This window comes from Pristiophorus japonicus, chromosome 1, assembly GCF_044704955.1.
Source record: "Pristiophorus japonicus isolate sPriJap1 chromosome 1, sPriJap1.hap1, whole genome shotgun sequence".
Classification (NCBI taxonomy): Eukaryota; Metazoa; Chordata; class Chondrichthyes; family Pristiophoridae; genus Pristiophorus; species Pristiophorus japonicus.
The window spans coordinates 476,335,898-476,353,201 of record NC_091977.1 but is presented as its reverse complement, the minus strand read 5'-3'; the positions used below and the strand labels follow the sequence as shown (position 1 = coordinate 476,353,201).

The following is a 17,304-nucleotide window of genomic DNA, read 5'->3' as shown; positions in this document are numbered from 1 at the left end:
AGAAGGAAAAACATCTTTACAAGTATCAATGCCTTTTCTAAGGATTGAATTCAGGACCTTCAGATTATGAGACTGACGTGCTGCCTACTGCACTAAGAAGGTACTTCCCAGTTTAAGAGCTGGACAGTTTGACCAAATATGTTCGCTTACGTGGCAAAGATTGCAAAAATACTCGAGCCAGGTAGGAGTCGAACCTACAATCTTCTGATCCGTAGTCAGACGCGTTATCCATTGCGCCACTGGCCCAGTCTGTGAAAAATAGCTGCGACATCAGCAGGTGCACAGGACGGGCAGATTACAAGGCATGAGGCAGACAATCACCAAAGAGAGGCACCTCTGTCGCATCCCTTCGATTCACAGGTGGGAGAGCGGAGCAGTGCAGTAGAAAACAAAGCAAAGCAAAGTCGTGCTTAGGTAGTTGGTTGCACTCCGGCTTGAAGCAGTGAGCATTCTTTTGAAGTATGTATGTGTGTGGTAAGTGGCAATTCGCTGAAGGCAGAGCTCTTAATATGACGAGCAGTTTACAGCTGAACATGTTGCAGCTGAGGCACAGGACAGTGCCTTCGCCGTTTTGCTTGAACACTTGCATCTGTGTGTCAGCAGGGAGTGCCTTTGAGCAGCAATGCATGAAAAGAGGCAGCACTTTCTTTCAGACAAAGCCTCAGGCAATAGAATCATCTGTCCATCAGTCAGACAGGCCTCTCGCTTGCTCCCTCACGCTCGTGGCGGCTCAACTCGCTTCCCTTCCGCAGGCTCGAGCTCTTCTTGGCGTCTTTCACCATATCCGTGGCTTCCAGTCCTGCCCTTGCTCGCTTGCTATTGCTCAGTAACGTCGATTGGAGCAAAGCATGAAAAGTGTTCAGGGAGCAGGCCAACCTGAAGCAGGAGATTTCTGCTGGTCGTGGAAGCGAGCAGGCAAGTGATAAGGGGCGAGTCAGATGCAAACTGGGAGCTAATACCAGATGTGAATGGGGAATTTGCTCAAATGGGAGAGCGCTTACTTTGCATGTGTGAGGCAGTGGGATCAATGCCTGCATTCTCCACTGTTCTTTTGGCTCAGTTAATAGTTCAGACACAAGAGTTGTGTCAGGTGTGGGTGAGCCCATCTGCTTCTGAAGGTCACCGCAGGCTGAGGGACATCAAATCCTTTGGTGTGCTGTCGCAGCAAAACTTCTCGATTTTTGCATGCATGCAGCTGAAATGGAAAGAAGGAAAAACATCTTTACAAGTATCAATGCCTTTTCTAAAGATTGAACTCAGGACCTTCAGATTATGAGACTGACGTGCTGCCTACTGCACTAAGAAGGTACTTCCCAGTTTAAGAGCTGGACAGTTTGACCAAATATGTTCGCTTACGTGGCAAAGATTGCAAAAATACTCGAGCCAGGTAGGAGTCGAACCTACAATCTTCTGATCCGTAGTCGGACGCGTTATCCATTGCGCCACTGGCCCAGTCTGTGAAAAATAGCTGCGACATCAGCAGGTGCACAGGACGGGCAGATTACAAGGCATGAGGCAGACAATCACCAAAGAGAGGCACCTCTGTCGCATCCCTTCGATTCACAGGTGGGAGAGCGGAGCAGTGCAGTAGAAAACAAAGCAAAGCAAAGTCGTGCTTAGGTAGTTGGTTGCACTCCGGCTTGAAGCAGTGAGCATTCTTTTGAAGTATGTATGTGTGTGGTAAGTGGCAATTCGTTGAAGGCAGAGCTCTTAATATGACGAGCAGTTTACAGCTGAACATGTTGCAGCTGAGGCACAGGACAGTGCCTTCGCCGTTTTGCTTGAACACTTGCATCTGTGTGTCAGCAGGGAGTGCCTTTGAGCAGCAATGCATGAAAAGAGGCAGCACTTTCTTTCAGGCAAAGCCTCAGGCAATAGAATCATCTGTCCATCAGTCAGACAGGCCTCTCGCTTGCTCCCTCACGCTCGTGGCGGCTCAACTCGCTTCCCTTCCGCAGGCTCGAGCTCTTCTTGGCGTCTTTCACCATATCCGTGGCTTCCAGTGCTGCCCTTGCTCGCCTGCTATTGCTCAGTAACGTCGATTGGAGCAAAGCATGAAAAGTGTTCAGGGAGCAGGCCAACCTGAAGCAGGAGATTTCTGCTGGTCGTGGAAGCGAGCAGGCAAGTGATAAGGGGCGAGTCAGATGCAAACTGGGAGCTAATACCAGATGTGAATGGGGAATTTGCTCAAATGGGAGAGCGCTTACTTTGCATGTGTGAGGCAGTGGGATCAATGCCTGCATTCTCCACTGTTCTTTTGGCTCAGTTAATAGTTCAGACACAAGAGTTGTGTCAGGTGTGGGTGAGCCCATCTGCTTCTGAAGGTCACCGCAGGCTGAGGGACATCAAATCCTTTGGTGTGCTGTCGCAGCAAAACTTCTCGATTTTTGCATGCATGCAGCTGAAATGGAAAGAAGGAAAAACTTCTTTACAAGTATCAATGCCTTTTCTAAGGATTGAATTCAGGACCTTCAGATTATGAGACTGACGTGCTGCCTACTGCACTAAGAAGGCACTTACCAGTTTAAGAGCTGGACAGTTTGACCAAATATGTTCGCTTACGTGGCATCCAAAGCCATAATGCAAAGATTGCAAAAATACTCGAGCCAGGTAGGAGTCGAACCTACAATCTTCTGATCCGTAGTCAGACGCGTTATCCATTGCGCCACTGGCCCAGTCTGTGAAAAATAGCTGCGACATCAGCAGGTGCACAGGACGGGCAGATTACAAGGCATGAGGCAGACAATCACCAAAGAGAGGCACCTCTGTCGCATCCCTTCGATTCACAGGTGGGAGAGCGGAGCAGTGCAGTAGAAAACAAAGCAAAGCAAAGTCGTGCTTAGGTAGTTGGTTGCACTCCGGCTTGAAGCAGTGAGCATTCTTTTGAAGTATGTATGTGTGTGGTAAGTGGCAATTCGCTGAAGGCAGAGCTCTTAATATGACGAGCAGTTTACAGCTGAACATGTTGCAGCTGAGGCACAGGACAGTGCCTTCGCCGTTTTGCTTGAACACTTGCATCTGTGTGTCAGCAGGGAGTGCCTTTGAGCAGCAATGCATGAAAAGAGGCAGCACTTTCTTTCAGGCAAAGCCTCAGGCAATAGAATCATCTGTCCATCAGTCAGACAGGCCTCTCGCTTGCTCCCTCACGCTCGTGGCGGCTCAACTCGCTTCCCTTCCGCAGGCTCGAGCTCTTCTTGGCGTCTTTCACCATATCCGTGGCTTCCAGTCCTGCCCTTGCTCGCTTGCTATTGCTCAGTAACGTCGATTGGAGCAAAGCATGAAAAGTGTTCAGGGAGCAGGCCAACCTGAAGCAGGAGATTTCTGCTGGTCGTGGAAGCGAGCAGGCAAGTGATAAGGGGCGAGTCAGATGCAAACTGGGAGCTAATACCAGATGTGAATGGGGAATTTGCTCAAATGGGAGAGCGCTTACTTTGCATGTGTGAGGCAGTGGGATCAATGCCTGCATTCTGCACTGTTCTTTTGGCTCAGTTAATAGTTCAGACACAAGAGTTGTGTCAGGTGTGGGTGAGCCCATCTGCTTCTGAAGGTCACCGCAGGCTGAGGGACATCAAATCCTTTGGTGTGCTGTCGCAGCAAAACTTCTCGATTTTTGCATGCATGCAGCTAAAATGGAAAGAAGGAAAAACATCTTTACAAGTATCAATGCCTTTTCTAAGGATTGAATTCAGGACCTTCAGATTATGAGACTGACGTGCTGCCTACTGCACTAAGAAGGTACTTCCCAGTTTAAGAGCTGGACAGTTTGACCAAATATGTTCGCTTACGTGGCAAAGATTGCAAAAATACTCGAGCCAGGTAGGAGTCGAACCTACAATCTTCTGATCCGTAGTCAGACGCGTTATCCATTGCGCCACTGGCCCAGTCTGTGAAAAATAGCTGCGACATCAGCAGGTGCACAGGACGGGCAGATTACAAGGCATGAGGCAGACAATCACCAAAGAGAGGCACCTCTGTCGCATCCCTTCGATTCACAGGTGGGAGAGCGGAGCAGTGCAGTAGAAAACAAAGCAAAGCAAAGTCGTGCTTAGGTAGTTGGTTGCACTCCGGCTTGAAGCAGTGAGCATTCTTTTGAAGTATGTATGTGTGTGGTAAGTGGCAATTCGCTGAAGGCAGAGCTCTTAATATGACGAGCAGTTTACAGCTGAACATGTTGCAGCTGAGGCACAGGACAGTGCCTTCGCCGTTTTGCTTGAACACTTGCATCTGTGTGTCAGCAGGGAGTGCCTTTGAGCAGCAATGCATGAAAAGAGGCAGCACTTTCTTTCAGACAAAGCCTCAGGCAATAGAATCATCTGTCCATCAGTCAGACAGGCCTCTCGCTTGCTCCCTCACGCTCGTGGCGGCTCAACTCGCTTCCCTTCCGCAGGCTCGAGCTCTTCTTGGCGTCTTTCACCATATCCGTGGCTTCCAGTCCTGCCCTTGCTCGCTTGCTATTGCTCAGTAACGTCGATTGGAGCAAAGCATGAAAAGTGTTCAGGGAGCAGGCCAACCTGAAGCAGGAGATTTCTGCTGGTCGTGGAAGCGAGCAGGCAAGTGATAAGGGGCGAGTCAGATGCAAACTGGGAGCTAATACCAGATGTGAATGGGGAATTTGCTCAAATGGGAGAGCGCTTACTTTGCATGTGTGAGGCAGTGGGATCAATGCCTGCATTCTCCACTGTTCTTTTGGCTCAGTTAATAGTTCAGACACAAGAGTTGTGTCAGGTGTGGGTGAGCCCATCTGCTTCTGAAGGTCACCGCAGGCTGAGGGACATCAAATCCTTTGGTGTGCTGTCGCAGCAAAACTTCTCGATTTTTGCATGCATGCAGCTGAAATGGAAAGAAGGAAAAACATCTTTACAAGTATCAATGCCTTTTCTAAAGATTGAACTCAGGACCTTCAGATTATGAGACTGACGTGCTGCCTACTGCACTAAGAAGGTACTTCCCAGTTTAAGAGCTGGACAGTTTGACCAAATATGTTCGCTTACGTGGCAAAGATTGCAAAAATACTCGAGCCAGGTAGGAGTCGAACCTACAATCTTCTGATCCGTAGTCAGACGCGTTATCCATTGCGCCACTGGCCCAGTCTGTGAAAAATAGCTGCGACATCAGCAGGTGCACAGGACGGGCAGATTACAAGGCATGAGGCAGACAATCACCAAAGAGAGGCACCTCTGTCGCATCCCTTCGATTCACAGGTGGGAGAGCGGAGCAGTGCAGTAGAAAACAAAGCAAAGCAAAGTCGTGCTTAGGTAGTTGGTTGCACTCCGGCTTGAAGCAGTGAGCATTCTTTTGAAGTATGTATGTGTGTGGTAAGTGGCAATTCGTTGAAGGCAGAGCTCTTAATATGACGAGCAGTTTACAGCTGAACATGTTGCAGCTGAGGCACAGGACAGTGCCTTCGCCGTTTTGCTTGAACACTTGCATCTGTGTGTCAGCAGGGAGTGCCTTTGAGCAGCAATGCATGAAAAGAGGCAGCACTTTCTTTCAGGCAAAGCCTCAGGCAATAGAATCATCTGTCCATCAGTCAGACAGGCCTCTCGCTTGCTCCCTCACGCTCGTGGCGGCTCAACTCGCTTCCCTTCCGCAGGCTCGAGCTCTTCTTGGCGTCTTTCACCATATCCGTGGCTTCCAGTGCTGCCCTTGCTCGCCTGCTATTGCTCAGTAACGTCGATTGGAGCAAAGCATGAAAAGTGTTCAGGGAGCAGGCCAACCTGAAGCAGGAGATTTCTGCTGGTCGTGGAAGCGAGCAGGCAAGTGATAAGGGGCGAGTCAGATGCAAACTGGGAGCTAATACCAGATGTGAATGGGGAATTTGCTCAAATGGGAGAGCGCTTACTTTGCATGTGTGAGGCAGTGGGATCAATGCCTGCATTCTCCACTGTTCTTTTGGCTCAGTTAATAGTTCAGACACAAGAGTTGTGTCAGGTGTGGGTGAGCCCATCTGCTTCTGAAGGTCACCGCAGGCTGAGGGACATCAAATCCTTTGGTGTGCTGTCGCAGCAAAACTTCTCGATTTTTGCATGCATGCAGCTGAAATGGAAAGAAGGAAAAACTTCTTTACAAGTATCAATGCCTTTTCTAAGGATTGAATTCAGGACCTTCAGATTATGAGACTGACGTGCTGCCTACTGCACTAAGAAGGCACTTACCAGTTTAAGAGCTGGACAGTTTGACCAAATATGTTCGCTTACGTGGCATCCAAAGCCATAATGCAAAGATTGCAAAAATACTCGAGCCAGGTAGGAGTCGAACCTACAATCTTCTGATCCGTAGTCAGACGCGTTATCCATTGCGCCACTGGCCCAGTCTGTGAAAAATAGCTGCGACATCAGCAGGTGCACAGGACGGGCAGATTACAAGGCATGAGGCAGACAATCACCAAAGAGAGGCACCTCTGTCGCATCCCTTCGATTCACAGGTGGGAGAGCGGAGCAGTGCAGTAGAAAACAAAGCAAAGCAAAGTCGTGCTTAGGTAGTTGGTTGCACTCCGGCTTGAAGCAGTGAGCATTCTTTTGAAGTATGTATGTGTGTGGTAAGTGGCAATTCGCTGAAGGCAGAGCTCTTAATATGACGAGCAGTTTACAGCTGAACATGTTGCAGCTGAGGCACAGGACAGTGCCTTCGCCGTTTTGCTTGAACACTTGCATCTGTGTGTCAGCAGGGAGTGCCTTTGAGCAGCAATGCATGAAAAGAGGCAGCACTTTCTTTCAGGCAAAGCCTCAGGCAATAGAATCATCTGTCCATCAGTCAGACAGGCCTCTCGCTTGCTCCCTCACGCTCGTGGCGGCTCAACTCGCTTCCCTTCCGCAGGCTCGAGCTCTTCTTGGCGTCTTTCACCATATCCGTGGCTTCCAGTCCTGCCCTTGCTCGCTTGCTATTGCTCAGTAACGTCGATTGGAGCAAAGCATGAAAAGTGTTCAGGGAGCAGGCCAACCTGAAGCAGGAGATTTCTGCTGGTCGTGGAAGCGAGCAGGCAAGTGATAAGGGGCGAGTCAGATGCAAACTGGGAGCTAATACCAGATGTGAATGGGGAATTTGCTCAAATGGGAGAGCGCTTACTTTGCATGTGTGAGGCAGTGGGATCAATGCTTGCATTCTCCACTGTTCTTTTGGCTCAGTTAATAGTTCAGACACAAGAGTTGTGTCAGGTGTGGGTGAGCCCATCTGCTTCTGAAGGTCACCGCAGGCTGAGGGACATCAAATCCTTTGGTGTGCTGTCGCAGCAAAACTTCTCGATTTTTGCATGCATGCAGCTGAAATGGAAAGAAGGAAAAACATCTTTACAAGTATCAATGCCTTTTCTAAGGATTGAACTCAGGACCTTCAGATTATGAGACTGACGTGCTGCCTACTGCACTAAGAAGGTACTTCCCAGTTTAAGAGCTGGACAGTTTGACCAAATATGTTCGCTTATGTGGCAAAGATTGCAAAAATACTCGAGCCAGGTAGGAGTCGAACCTACAATCTTCTGATCCGTAGTCAGACGCGTTATCCATTGCGCCACTGGCCCAGTCTGTGAAAAATAGCTGCGACATCAGCAGGTGCACAGGACGGGCAGATTACAAGGCATGAGGCAGACAATCACCAAAGAGAGGCACCTCTGTCGCATCCCTTCGATTCACAGGTGGGAGAGCGGAGCAGTGCAGTAGAAAACAAAGCAAAGCAAAGTCGTGCTTAGGTAGTTGGTTGCACTCCGGCTTGAAGCAGTGAGCATTCTTTTGAAGTATGTATGTGTGTGGTAAGTGGCAATTCGTTGAAGGCAGAGCTCTTAATATGACGAGCAGTTTACAGCTGAACATGTTGCAGCTGAGGCACAGGACAGTGCCTTCGCCGTTTTGCTTGAACACTTGCATCTGTGTGTCAGCAGGGAGTGCCTTTGAGCAGCAATGCATGAAAAGAGGCAGCACTTTCTTTCAGGCAAAGCCTCAGGCAATAGAATCATCTGTCCATCAGTCAGACAGGCCTCTCGCTTGCTCCCTCACGCTCGTGGCGGCTCAACTCGCTTCCCTTCCGCAGGCTCGAGCTCTTCTTGGCGTCTTTCACCATATCCGTGGCTTCCAGTGCTGCCCTTGCTAGCCTGCTATTGCTCAGTAACGTCGATTGGAGCAAAGCATGAAAAGTGTTCAGGGAGCGGGCCAACCTGAAGCAGGAGATTTCTGCTGGTCGTGGAAGCGAGGAGGCAAGTGATAAGGGGCGAGTCATATGCAAACTGGGAGCTAATACCAGATGTGAATGAGGAATTTGCTCAAATGGGAGAGCGCTTACTTTGCATGTGTGAGGCAGTGGGATCAATGCCTGCATTCTGCACTGTTCTTTTGGCTCAGTTAATAGTTCAGACACAAGAGTTGTGTCAGGTGTGGGTGAGCCCATCTGCTTCTGAAGGTCACCGCAGGCTGAGGGACATCAAATCCTTTGGTGTGCTGTCGCAGCAAAACTTCTCGATTTTTGCATGCATGCAGCTGAAATGGAAAGAAGGAAAAACATCTTTACAAGTATCAATGCCTTTTCTAAGGATTGAATTCAGGACCTTCAGATTATGAGACTGACGTGCTGCCTACTGCACTAAGAAGGTACTTCCCAGTTTAAGAGCTGGACAGTTTGACCAAATATGTTCGCTTACGTGGCAAAGATTGCAAAAATACTCGAGCCAGGTAGGAGTCGAACCTACAATCTTCTGATCCGTAGTCAGACACGTTATCCATTGCGCCACTGGCCCAGTCTGTGAAAAATAGCTGCGACATCAGCAGGTGCACAGGACGGGCAGATTACAAGGCATGAGGCAGACAATCACCAAAGAGAGGCACCTCTGTCGCATCCCTTCGATTCACAGGTGGGAGAGCGGAGCAGTGCAGTAGAAAACAAAGCAAAGCAAAGTCGTGCTTAGGTAGTTGGTTGCACTCCGGCTTGAAGCAGTGAGCATTCTTTTGAAGTATGTATGTGTGTGGTAAGTGGCAATTCGCTGAAGGCAGAGCTCTTAATATGACGAGCAGTTTACAGCTGAACATGTTGCAGCTGAGGCACAGGACAGTGCCTTCGCCGTTTTGCTTGAACACTTGCATCTGTGTGTCAGCAGGGAGTGCCTTTGAGCAGCAATGCATGAAAAGAGGCAGCACTTTCTTTCAGACAAAGCCTCAGGCAATAGAATCATCTGTCCATCAGTCAGACAGGCCTCTCGCTTGCTCCCTCACGCTCGTGGCGGCTGCGACGTTACGCTCAACTCGCTTCCCTTCCGCAGGCTCGAGCTCTTCTTGGCGTCTTTCACCATATCCGTGGCTTCCAGTGCTGCCCTTGCTCGCCTGCTATTGCTCAGTAACGTCGATTGGAGCAAAGCATGAAAAGTGTTCAGGGAGCGGGCCAACCTGAAGCAGGAGATTTCTGCTGGTCGTGGAAGCGAGGAGGCAAGTGATAAGGGGCGAGTCATATGCAAACTGGGAGCTAATACCAGATGTGAATGAGGAATTTGCTCAAATGGGAGAGCGCTTACTTTGCATGTGTGAGGCAGTGGGATCAATGCCTGCATTCTGCACTGTTCTTTTGGCTCAGTTAATAGTTCAGACACAAGAGTTGTGTCAGGTGTGGGTGAGCCCATCTGCTTCTGAAGGTCACCGCAGGCTGAGGGACATCAAATCCTTTGGTGTGCTGTCGCAGCAAAACTTCTCGATTTTTGCATGCATGCAGCTGAAATGGAAAGAAAGAAAAACATCTTTACAAGTATCAATGCCTTTTCTAAGGATTGAATTCAGGACCTTCAGATTATGAGACTGACGTGCTGCCTACTGCACTAAGAAGGTACTTCCCAGTTTAAGAGCTGGACAGTTTGACCAAATATGTTCGCTTACGTGGCAAAGATTACAAAAATACTCGAGCCAGGTAGGAGTCGAACCTACAATCTTCTGATCCGTAGTCAGACGCGTTATCCATTGCGCCACTGGCCCAGTCTGTGAAAAATAGCTGCGACATCAGCAGGTGCACAGGACGGGCAGATTACAAGGCATGAGGCAGACAATCACCAAAGAGAGGCACCTCTGTCGCATCCCTTCGATTCACAGGTGGGAGAGCGGAGCAGTGCAGTAGAAAACAAAGCAAAGCAAAGTCGTGCTTAGGTAGTTGGTTGCACTCCGGCTTGAAGCAGTGAGCATTCTTTTGAAGTATGTATGTGTGTGGTAAGTGGCAATTCGTTGAAGGCAGAGCTCTTAATATGACGAGCAGTTTACAGCTGAACATGTTGCAGCTGAGGCACAGGACAGTGCCTTCGCCATTTTGCTTGAACACTTGCATCTGTGTGTCAGCAGGGAGTGCCTTTGAGCAGCAATGCATGAAAAGAGGCAGCACTTTCTTTCAGGCAAAGCCTCAGGCAATAGAATCATCTGTCCATCAGTCAGACAGGCCTCTCGCTTGCTCCCTCACGCTCGTGGCGGCTCAACTCGCTTCCCTTCCGCAGGCTCGAGCTCTTCTTGGCGTCTTTCACCATATCCGTGGCTTCCAGTCCTGCCCTTGCTCGCTTGCTATTGCTCAGTAACGTCGATTGGAGCAAAGCATGAAAAGTGTTCAGGGAGCAGGCCAACCTGAAGCAGGAGATTTCTGCTGGTCGTGGAAGCGAGCAGGCAAGTGATAAGGGGCGAGTCAGATGCAAACTGGGAGCTAATACCAGATGTGAATGGGGAATTTGCTCAAATGGGAGAGCGCTTACTTTGCATGTGTGAGGCAGTGGGATCAATGCCTGCATTCTCCACTGTTCTTTTGGCTCAGTTAATAGTTCAGACACAAGAGTTGTGTCAGGTGTGGGTGAGCCCATCTGCTTCTGAAGGTCACCGCAGGCTGAGGGACATCAAATCCTTTGGTGTGCTGTCGCAGCAAAACTTCTCGATTTTTGCATGCATGCAGCTGAAATGGAAAGAAAGAAAAACATCTTTACAAGTATCAATGCCTTTTCTAAGGATTGAATTCAGGACCTTCAGATTATGAGACTGACGTGCTGCCTACTGCACTAAGAAGGTACTTCCCAGTTTAAGAGCTGGACAGTTTGACCAAATATGTTCGCTTACGTGGCAAAGATTGCAAAAATACTCGAGCCAGGTAGGAGTCGAACCTACAATCTTCTGATCCGTAGTCAGACGCGTTATCCATTGCGCCACTGGCCCAGTCTGTGAAAAATAGCTGCGACATCAGCAGGTGCACAGGACGGGCAGATTACAAGGCATGAGGCAGACAATCACCAAAGAGAGGCACCTCTGTCGCATCCCTTCGATTCACAGGTGGGAGAGCGGAGCAGTGCAGTAGAAAACAAAGCAAAGCAAAGTCGTGCTTAGGTAGTTGGTTGCACTCCGGCTTGAAGCAGTGAGCATTCTTTTGAAGTATGTATGTGTGTGGTAAGTGGCAATTCGTTGAAGGCAGAGCTCTTAATATGACGAGCAGTTTACAGCTGAACATGTTGCAGCTGAGGCACAGGACAGTGCCTTCGCCGTTTTGCTTGAACACTTGCATCTGTGTGTCAGCAGGGAGTGCCTTTGAGCAGCAATGCATGAAAAGAGGCAGCACTTTCTTTCAGGCAAAGCCTCAGGCAATAGAATCATCTGTCCATCAGTCAGACAGGCCTCTCGCTTGCTCCCTCACGCTCGTGGCGGCTCAACTCGCTTCCTTTCCGCAGGCTCGAGCTCTTCTTGGCGTCTTTCACCATATCCGTGGCTTCCAGTGCTGCCCTTGCTCGCCTGCTATTGCTCAGTAACGTCGATTGGAGCAAAGCATGAAAAGTGTTCAGGGAGCGGGCCAACCTGAAGCAGGAGATTTCTGCTGGTCGTGGAAGCGAGGAGGCAAGTGATAAGGGGCGAGTCATATGCAAACTGGGAGCTAATACCAGATGTGAATGAGGAATTTGCTCAAATGGGAGAGCGCTTACTTTGCATGTGTGAGGCAGTGGGATCAATGCCTGCATTCTGCACTGTTCTTTTGGCTCAGTTAATAGTTCAGACACAAGAGTTGTGTCAGGTGTGGGTGAGCCCATCTGCTTCTGAAGGTCACCGCAGGCTGAGGGACATCAAATCCTTTGGTGTGCTGTCGCAGCAAAACTTCTCGATTTTTGCATGCATGCAGCTGAAATGGAAAGAAGGAAAAACATCTTTACAAGTATCAATGCCTTTTCTAAGGATTGAATTCAGGACCTTCAGATTATGAGACTGACGTGCTGCCTACTGCACTAAGAAGGTACTTCCCAGTTTAAGAGCTGGACAGTTTGACCAAATATGTTCGCTTACGTGGCATCCAAAGCCATAATGCAAAGATTGCAAAAATACTCGAGCCAGGTAGGAGTCGAACCTACAATCTTCTCATCCGTAGTCAGACGCGTTATCCATTGCGCCACTGGCCCAGTCTGTGAAAAATAGCTGCGACATCAGCAGGTGCACAGGACGGGCAGATTACAAGGCATGAGGCAGACAATCACCAAAGAGAGGCACCTCTGTCGCATCCCTTCGATTCACAGGTGGGAGAGCGGAGCAGTGCAGTAGAAAACAAAGCAAAGCAAAGTCGTGCTTAGGTAGTTGGTTGCACTCCGGCTTGAAGCAGTGAGCATTCTTTTGAAGTATGTATGTGTGTGGTAAGTGGCAATTCGTTGAAGGCAGAGCTCTTAATATGACGAGCAGTTTACAGCTGAACATGTTGCAGCTGAGGCACAGGACAGTGCCTTCGCCGTTTTGCTTGAACACTTGCATCTGTGTGTCAGCAGGGAGTGCCTTTGAGCAGCAATGCATGAAAAGAGGCAGCACTTTCTTTCAGGCAAAGCCTCAGGCAATAGAATCATCTGTCCATCAGTCAGACAGGCCTCTCGCTTGCTCCCTCACGCTCGTGGCGGCTGCGACGTTACGCTCAACTCGCTTCCCTTCCGCAGGCTCGAGCTCTTCTTGGCGTCTTTCACCATATCCGTGGCTTCCAGTCCTGCCCTTGCTCGCTTGCTATTGCTCAGTAACGTCGATTGGAGCAAAGCATGAAAAGTGTTCAGGGAGCAGGCCAACCTGAAGCAGGAGATTTCTGCTGGTCGTGGAAGCGAGGAGGCAAGTGATAAGGGGCGAGTCAGATGCAAACTGGGAGCTAATACCAGATGTGAATGGGGAATTTGCTCAAATGGGAGAGCGCTTACTTTGCATGTGTGAGGCAGTGGGATCAATGCCTGCATTCTCCACTGTTCTTTTGGCTCAGTTAATAGTTCAGACACAAGAGTTGTGTCAGGTGTGGGTGAGCCCATCTGCTTCTGAAGGTCACCGCAGGCTGAGGGACATCAAATCCTTTGGTGTGCTGTCGCAGCAAAACTTCTCGATTTTTGCATGCATGCAGCTGAAATGGAAAGAAAGAAAAACATCTTTACAAGTATCAATGCCTTTTCTAAGGATTGAACTCAGGACCTTCAGATTATGAGACTGACGTGCTGCCTACTGCACTAAGAAGGTACTTCCCAGTTTAAGAGCTGGACAGTTTGACCAAATATGTTCGCTTACGTGGCATCCAAAGCCATAATGCAAAGATTGCAAAAATACTCGAGCCAGGTAGGAGTCGAACCTACAATCTTCTGATCCGTAGTCAGACGCGTTATCCATTGCGCCACTGGCCCAGTCTGTGAAAAATAGCTGCGACATCAGCAGGTGCACAGGACGGGCAGATTACAAGGCATGAGGCAGACAATCACCAAAGAGAGGCACCTCTGTCGCATCCCTTCGATTCACAGGTGGGAGAGCGGAGCAGTGCAGTAGAAAACAAAGCAAAGCAAAGTCGTGCTTAGGTAGTTGGTTGCACTCCGGCTTGAAGCAGTGAGCATTCTTTTGAAGTATGTATGTGTGTGGTAAGTGGCAATTCGCTGAAGGCAGAGCTCTTAATATGACGAGCAGTTTACAGCTGAACATGTTGCAGCTGAGGCACAGGACAGTGCCTTCGCCGTTTTGCTTGAACACTTGCATCTGTGTGTCAGCAGGGAGTGCCTTTGAGCAGCAATGCATGAAAAGAGGCAGCACTTTCTTTCAGGCAAAGCCTCAGGCAATAGAATCATCTGTCCATCAGTCAGACAGGCCTCTCGCTTGCTCCCTCATGCTCGTGGCGGCTCAACTCGCTTCCCTTCCGCAGGCTCGAGCTCTTCTTGGCGTCTTTCACCATATCCGTGGCTTCCAGTCCTGCCCTTGCTCGCTTGCTATTGCTCAGTAACGTCGATTGGAGCAAAGCATGAAAAGTGTTCAGGGAGCAGGCCAACCTGAAGCAGGAGATTTCTGCTGGTCGTGGAAGCGAGCAGGCAAGTGATAAGGGGCGAGTCAGATGCAAACTGGGAGCTAATACCAGATGTGAATGGGGAATTTGCTCAAATGGGAGAGCGCTTACTTTGCATGTGTGAGGCAGTGGGATCAATGCCTGCATTCTCCACTGTTCTTTTGGCTCAGTTAATAGTTCAGACACAAGAGTTGTGTCAGGTGTGGGTGAGCCCATCTGCTTCTGAAGGTCACCGCAGGCTGAGGGACATCAAATCCTTTGGTGTGCTGTCGCAGCAAAACTTCTCGATTTTTGCATGCATGCAGCTGAAATGGAAAGAAAGAAAAACATCTTTACAAGTATCAATGCCTTTTCTAAGGATTGAATTCAGGACCTTCAGATTATGAGACTGACGTGCTGCCTACTGCACTAAGAAGGTACTTCCCAGTTTAAGAGCTGGACAGTTTGACCAAATATGTTCGCTTACGTGGCAAAGATTGCAAAAATACTCGAGCCAGGTAGGAGTCGAACCTACAATCTTCTGATCCGTAGTCAGACGCGTTATCCATTGCGCCACTGGCCCAGTCTGTGAAAAATAGCTGCGACATCAGCAGGTGCACAGGACGGGCAGATTACAAGGCATGAGGCAGACAATCACCAAAGAGAGGCACCTCTGTCGCATCCCTTCGATTCACAGGTGGGAGAGCGGAGCAGTGCAGTAGAAAACAAAGCAAAGCAAAGTCGTGCTTAGGTAGTTGGTTGCACTCCGGCTTGAAGCAGTGAGCATTCTTTTGAAGTATGTATGTGTGTGGTAAGTGGCAATTCGTTGAAGGCAGAGCTCTTAATATGACGAGCAGTTTACAGCTGAACATGTTGCAGCTGAGGCACAGGACAGTGCCTTCGCCGTTTTGCTTGAACACTTGCATCTGTGTGTCAGCAGGGAGTGCCTTTGAGCAGCAATGCATGAAAAGAGGCAGCACTTTCTTTCAGGCAAAGCCTCAGGCAATAGAATCATCTGTCCATCAGTCAGACAGGCCTCTCGCTTGCTCCCTCACGCTCGTGGCGGCTCAACTCGCTTCCTTTCCGCAGGCTCGAGCTCTTCTTGGCGTCTTTCACCATATCCGTGGCTTCCAGTGCTGCCCTTGCTCGCCTGCTATTGCTCAGTAACGTCGATTGGAGCAAAGCATGAAAAGTGTTCAGGGAGCGGGCCAACCTGAAGCAGGAGATTTCTGCTGGTCGTGGAAGCGAGGAGGCAAGTGATAAGGGGCGAGTCATATGCAAACTGGGAGCTAATACCAGATGTGAATGAGGAATTTGCTCAAATGGGAGAGTGCTTACTTTGCATGTGTGAGGCAGTGGGATCAATGCCTGCATTCTGCACTGTTCTTTTGGCTCAGTTAATAGTTCAGACACAAGAGTTGTGTCAGGTGTGGGTGAGCCCATCTGCTTCTGAAGGTCACCGCAGGCTGAGGGACATCAAATCCTTTGGTGTGCTGTCGCAGCAAAACTTCTCGATTTTTGCATGCATGCAGCTGAAATGGAAAGAAGGAAAAACATCTTTACAAGTATCAATGCCTTTTCTAAGGATTGAATTCAGGACCTTCAGATTATGAGACTGACGTGCTGCCTACTGCACTAAGAAGGTACTTCCCAGTTTAAGAGCTGGACAGTTTGACCAAATATGTTCGCTTACGTGGCATCCAAAGCCATAATGCAAAGATTGCAAAAATACTCGAGCCAGGTAGGAGTCGAACCTACAATCTTCTCATCCGTAGTCAGACGCGTTATCCATTGCGCCACTGGCCCAGTCTGTGAAAAATAGCTGCGACATCAGCAGGTGCACAGGACGGGCAGATTACAAGGCATGAGGCAGACAATCACCAAAGAGAGGCACCTCTGTCGCATCCCTTCGATTCACAGGTGGGAGAGCGGAGCAGTGCAGTAGAAAACAAAGCAAAGCAAAGTCGTGCTTAGGTAGTTGGTTGCACTCCGGCTTGAAGCAGTGAGCATTCTTTTGAAGTATGTATGTGTGTGGTAAGTGGCAATTCGTTGAAGGCAGAGCTCTTAATATGACGAGCAGTTTACAGCTGAACATGTTGCAGCTGAGGCACAGGACAGTGCCTTCGCCGTTTTGCTTGAACACTTGCATCTGTGTGTCAGCAGGGAGTGCCTTTGAGCAGCAATGCATGAAAAGAGGCAGCACTTTCTTTCAGGCAAAGCCTCAGGCAATAGAATCATCTGTCCATCAGTCAGACAGGCCTCTCGCTTGCTCCCTCACGCTCGTGGCGGCTGCGACGTTACGCTCAACTCGCTTCCCTTCCGCAGGCTCGAGCTCTTCTTGGCGTCTTTCACCATATCCGTGGCTTCCAGTCCTGCCCTTGCTCGCTTGCTATTGCTCAGTAACGTCGATTGGAGCAAAGCATGAAAAGTGTTCAGGGAGCAGGCCAACCTGAAGCAGGAGATTTCTGCTGGTCGTGGAAGCGAGGAGGCAAGTGATAAGGGGCGAGTCAGATGCAAACTGGGAGCTAATACCAGATGTGAATGGGGAATTTGCTCAAATGGGAGAGCGCTTACTTTGCATGTGTGAGGCAGTGGGATCAATGCCTGCATTCTCCACTGTTCTTTTGGCTCAGTTAATAGTTCAGACACAAGAGTTGTGTCAGGTGTGGGTGAGCCCATCTGCTTCTGAAGGTCACCGCAGGCTGAGGGACATCAAATCCTTTGGTGTGCTGTCGCAGCAAAACTTCTCGATTTTTGCATGCATGCAGCTGAAATGGAAAGAAAGAAAAACATCTTTACAAGTATCAATGCCTTTTCTAAGGATTGAACTCAGGACCTTCAGATTATGAGACTGACGTGCTGCCTACTGCACTAAGAAGGTACTTCCCAGTTTAAGAGCTGGACAGTTTGACCAAATATGTTCGCTTACGTGGCATCCAAAGCCATAATGCAAAGATTGCAAAAATACTCGAGCCAGGTAGGAGTCGAACCTACAATCTTCTGATCCGTAGTCAGACGCGTTATCCATTGCGCCACTGGCCCAGTCTGTGAAAAATAGCTGCGACATCAGCAGGT

The 17,304-nt window shown here is 49.3% G+C and overlaps 15 non-coding genes across 15 annotated transcripts; all 15 read right to left on the bottom strand.

The window, feature by feature from the left end:
• Window positions 1-173: 173 nt before the first annotated feature.
• On the bottom strand, window positions 174-246 carry trnar-acg (transfer RNA arginine (anticodon ACG)). Its single transcript has one exon. It is a non-coding gene; the product is annotated as a tRNA-Arg (tRNA).
• Window positions 247-1,379: 1,133 nt separating this feature from the next.
• trnar-acg (transfer RNA arginine (anticodon ACG)) lies at window positions 1,380-1,452 on the bottom strand. The gene has a single exon. It is a non-coding gene; the product is annotated as a tRNA-Arg (tRNA).
• A 1,150-nt stretch (window positions 1,453-2,602) lies between these two features.
• On the bottom strand, window positions 2,603-2,675 carry trnar-acg (transfer RNA arginine (anticodon ACG)). Its single transcript has one exon. It is a non-coding gene; the product is annotated as a tRNA-Arg (tRNA).
• Window positions 2,676-3,808: 1,133 nt separating this feature from the next.
• On the bottom strand, window positions 3,809-3,881 carry trnar-acg (transfer RNA arginine (anticodon ACG)). Its single transcript has one exon. It is a non-coding gene; the product is annotated as a tRNA-Arg (tRNA).
• Window positions 3,882-5,014: 1,133 nt separating this feature from the next.
• Window positions 5,015-5,087, bottom strand: trnar-acg (transfer RNA arginine (anticodon ACG)). The gene has a single exon. It is a non-coding gene; the product is annotated as a tRNA-Arg (tRNA).
• Window positions 5,088-6,237: 1,150 nt separating this feature from the next.
• Window positions 6,238-6,310, bottom strand: trnar-acg (transfer RNA arginine (anticodon ACG)). The gene has a single exon. It is a non-coding gene; the product is annotated as a tRNA-Arg (tRNA).
• A 1,133-nt stretch (window positions 6,311-7,443) lies between these two features.
• On the bottom strand, window positions 7,444-7,516 carry trnar-acg (transfer RNA arginine (anticodon ACG)). Its single transcript has one exon. It is a non-coding gene; the product is annotated as a tRNA-Arg (tRNA).
• Window positions 7,517-8,649: 1,133 nt separating this feature from the next.
• trnar-acg (transfer RNA arginine (anticodon ACG)) lies at window positions 8,650-8,722 on the bottom strand. Its single transcript has one exon. It is a non-coding gene; the product is annotated as a tRNA-Arg (tRNA).
• A 1,146-nt stretch (window positions 8,723-9,868) lies between these two features.
• trnar-acg (transfer RNA arginine (anticodon ACG)) lies at window positions 9,869-9,941 on the bottom strand. The gene has a single exon. It is a non-coding gene; the product is annotated as a tRNA-Arg (tRNA).
• Window positions 9,942-11,074: 1,133 nt separating this feature from the next.
• On the bottom strand, window positions 11,075-11,147 carry trnar-acg (transfer RNA arginine (anticodon ACG)). The gene has a single exon. It is a non-coding gene; the product is annotated as a tRNA-Arg (tRNA).
• A 1,150-nt stretch (window positions 11,148-12,297) lies between these two features.
• Window positions 12,298-12,370, bottom strand: trnar-acg (transfer RNA arginine (anticodon ACG)). Its single transcript has one exon. It is a non-coding gene; the product is annotated as a tRNA-Arg (tRNA).
• A 1,163-nt stretch (window positions 12,371-13,533) lies between these two features.
• trnar-acg (transfer RNA arginine (anticodon ACG)) lies at window positions 13,534-13,606 on the bottom strand. The gene has a single exon. It is a non-coding gene; the product is annotated as a tRNA-Arg (tRNA).
• A 1,133-nt stretch (window positions 13,607-14,739) lies between these two features.
• trnar-acg (transfer RNA arginine (anticodon ACG)) lies at window positions 14,740-14,812 on the bottom strand. The gene has a single exon. It is a non-coding gene; the product is annotated as a tRNA-Arg (tRNA).
• A 1,150-nt stretch (window positions 14,813-15,962) lies between these two features.
• trnar-acg (transfer RNA arginine (anticodon ACG)) lies at window positions 15,963-16,035 on the bottom strand. The gene has a single exon. It is a non-coding gene; the product is annotated as a tRNA-Arg (tRNA).
• A 1,163-nt stretch (window positions 16,036-17,198) lies between these two features.
• Window positions 17,199-17,271, bottom strand: trnar-acg (transfer RNA arginine (anticodon ACG)). The gene has a single exon. It is a non-coding gene; the product is annotated as a tRNA-Arg (tRNA).
• Between the last annotated feature and the right edge of the window lie 33 nt (window positions 17,272-17,304).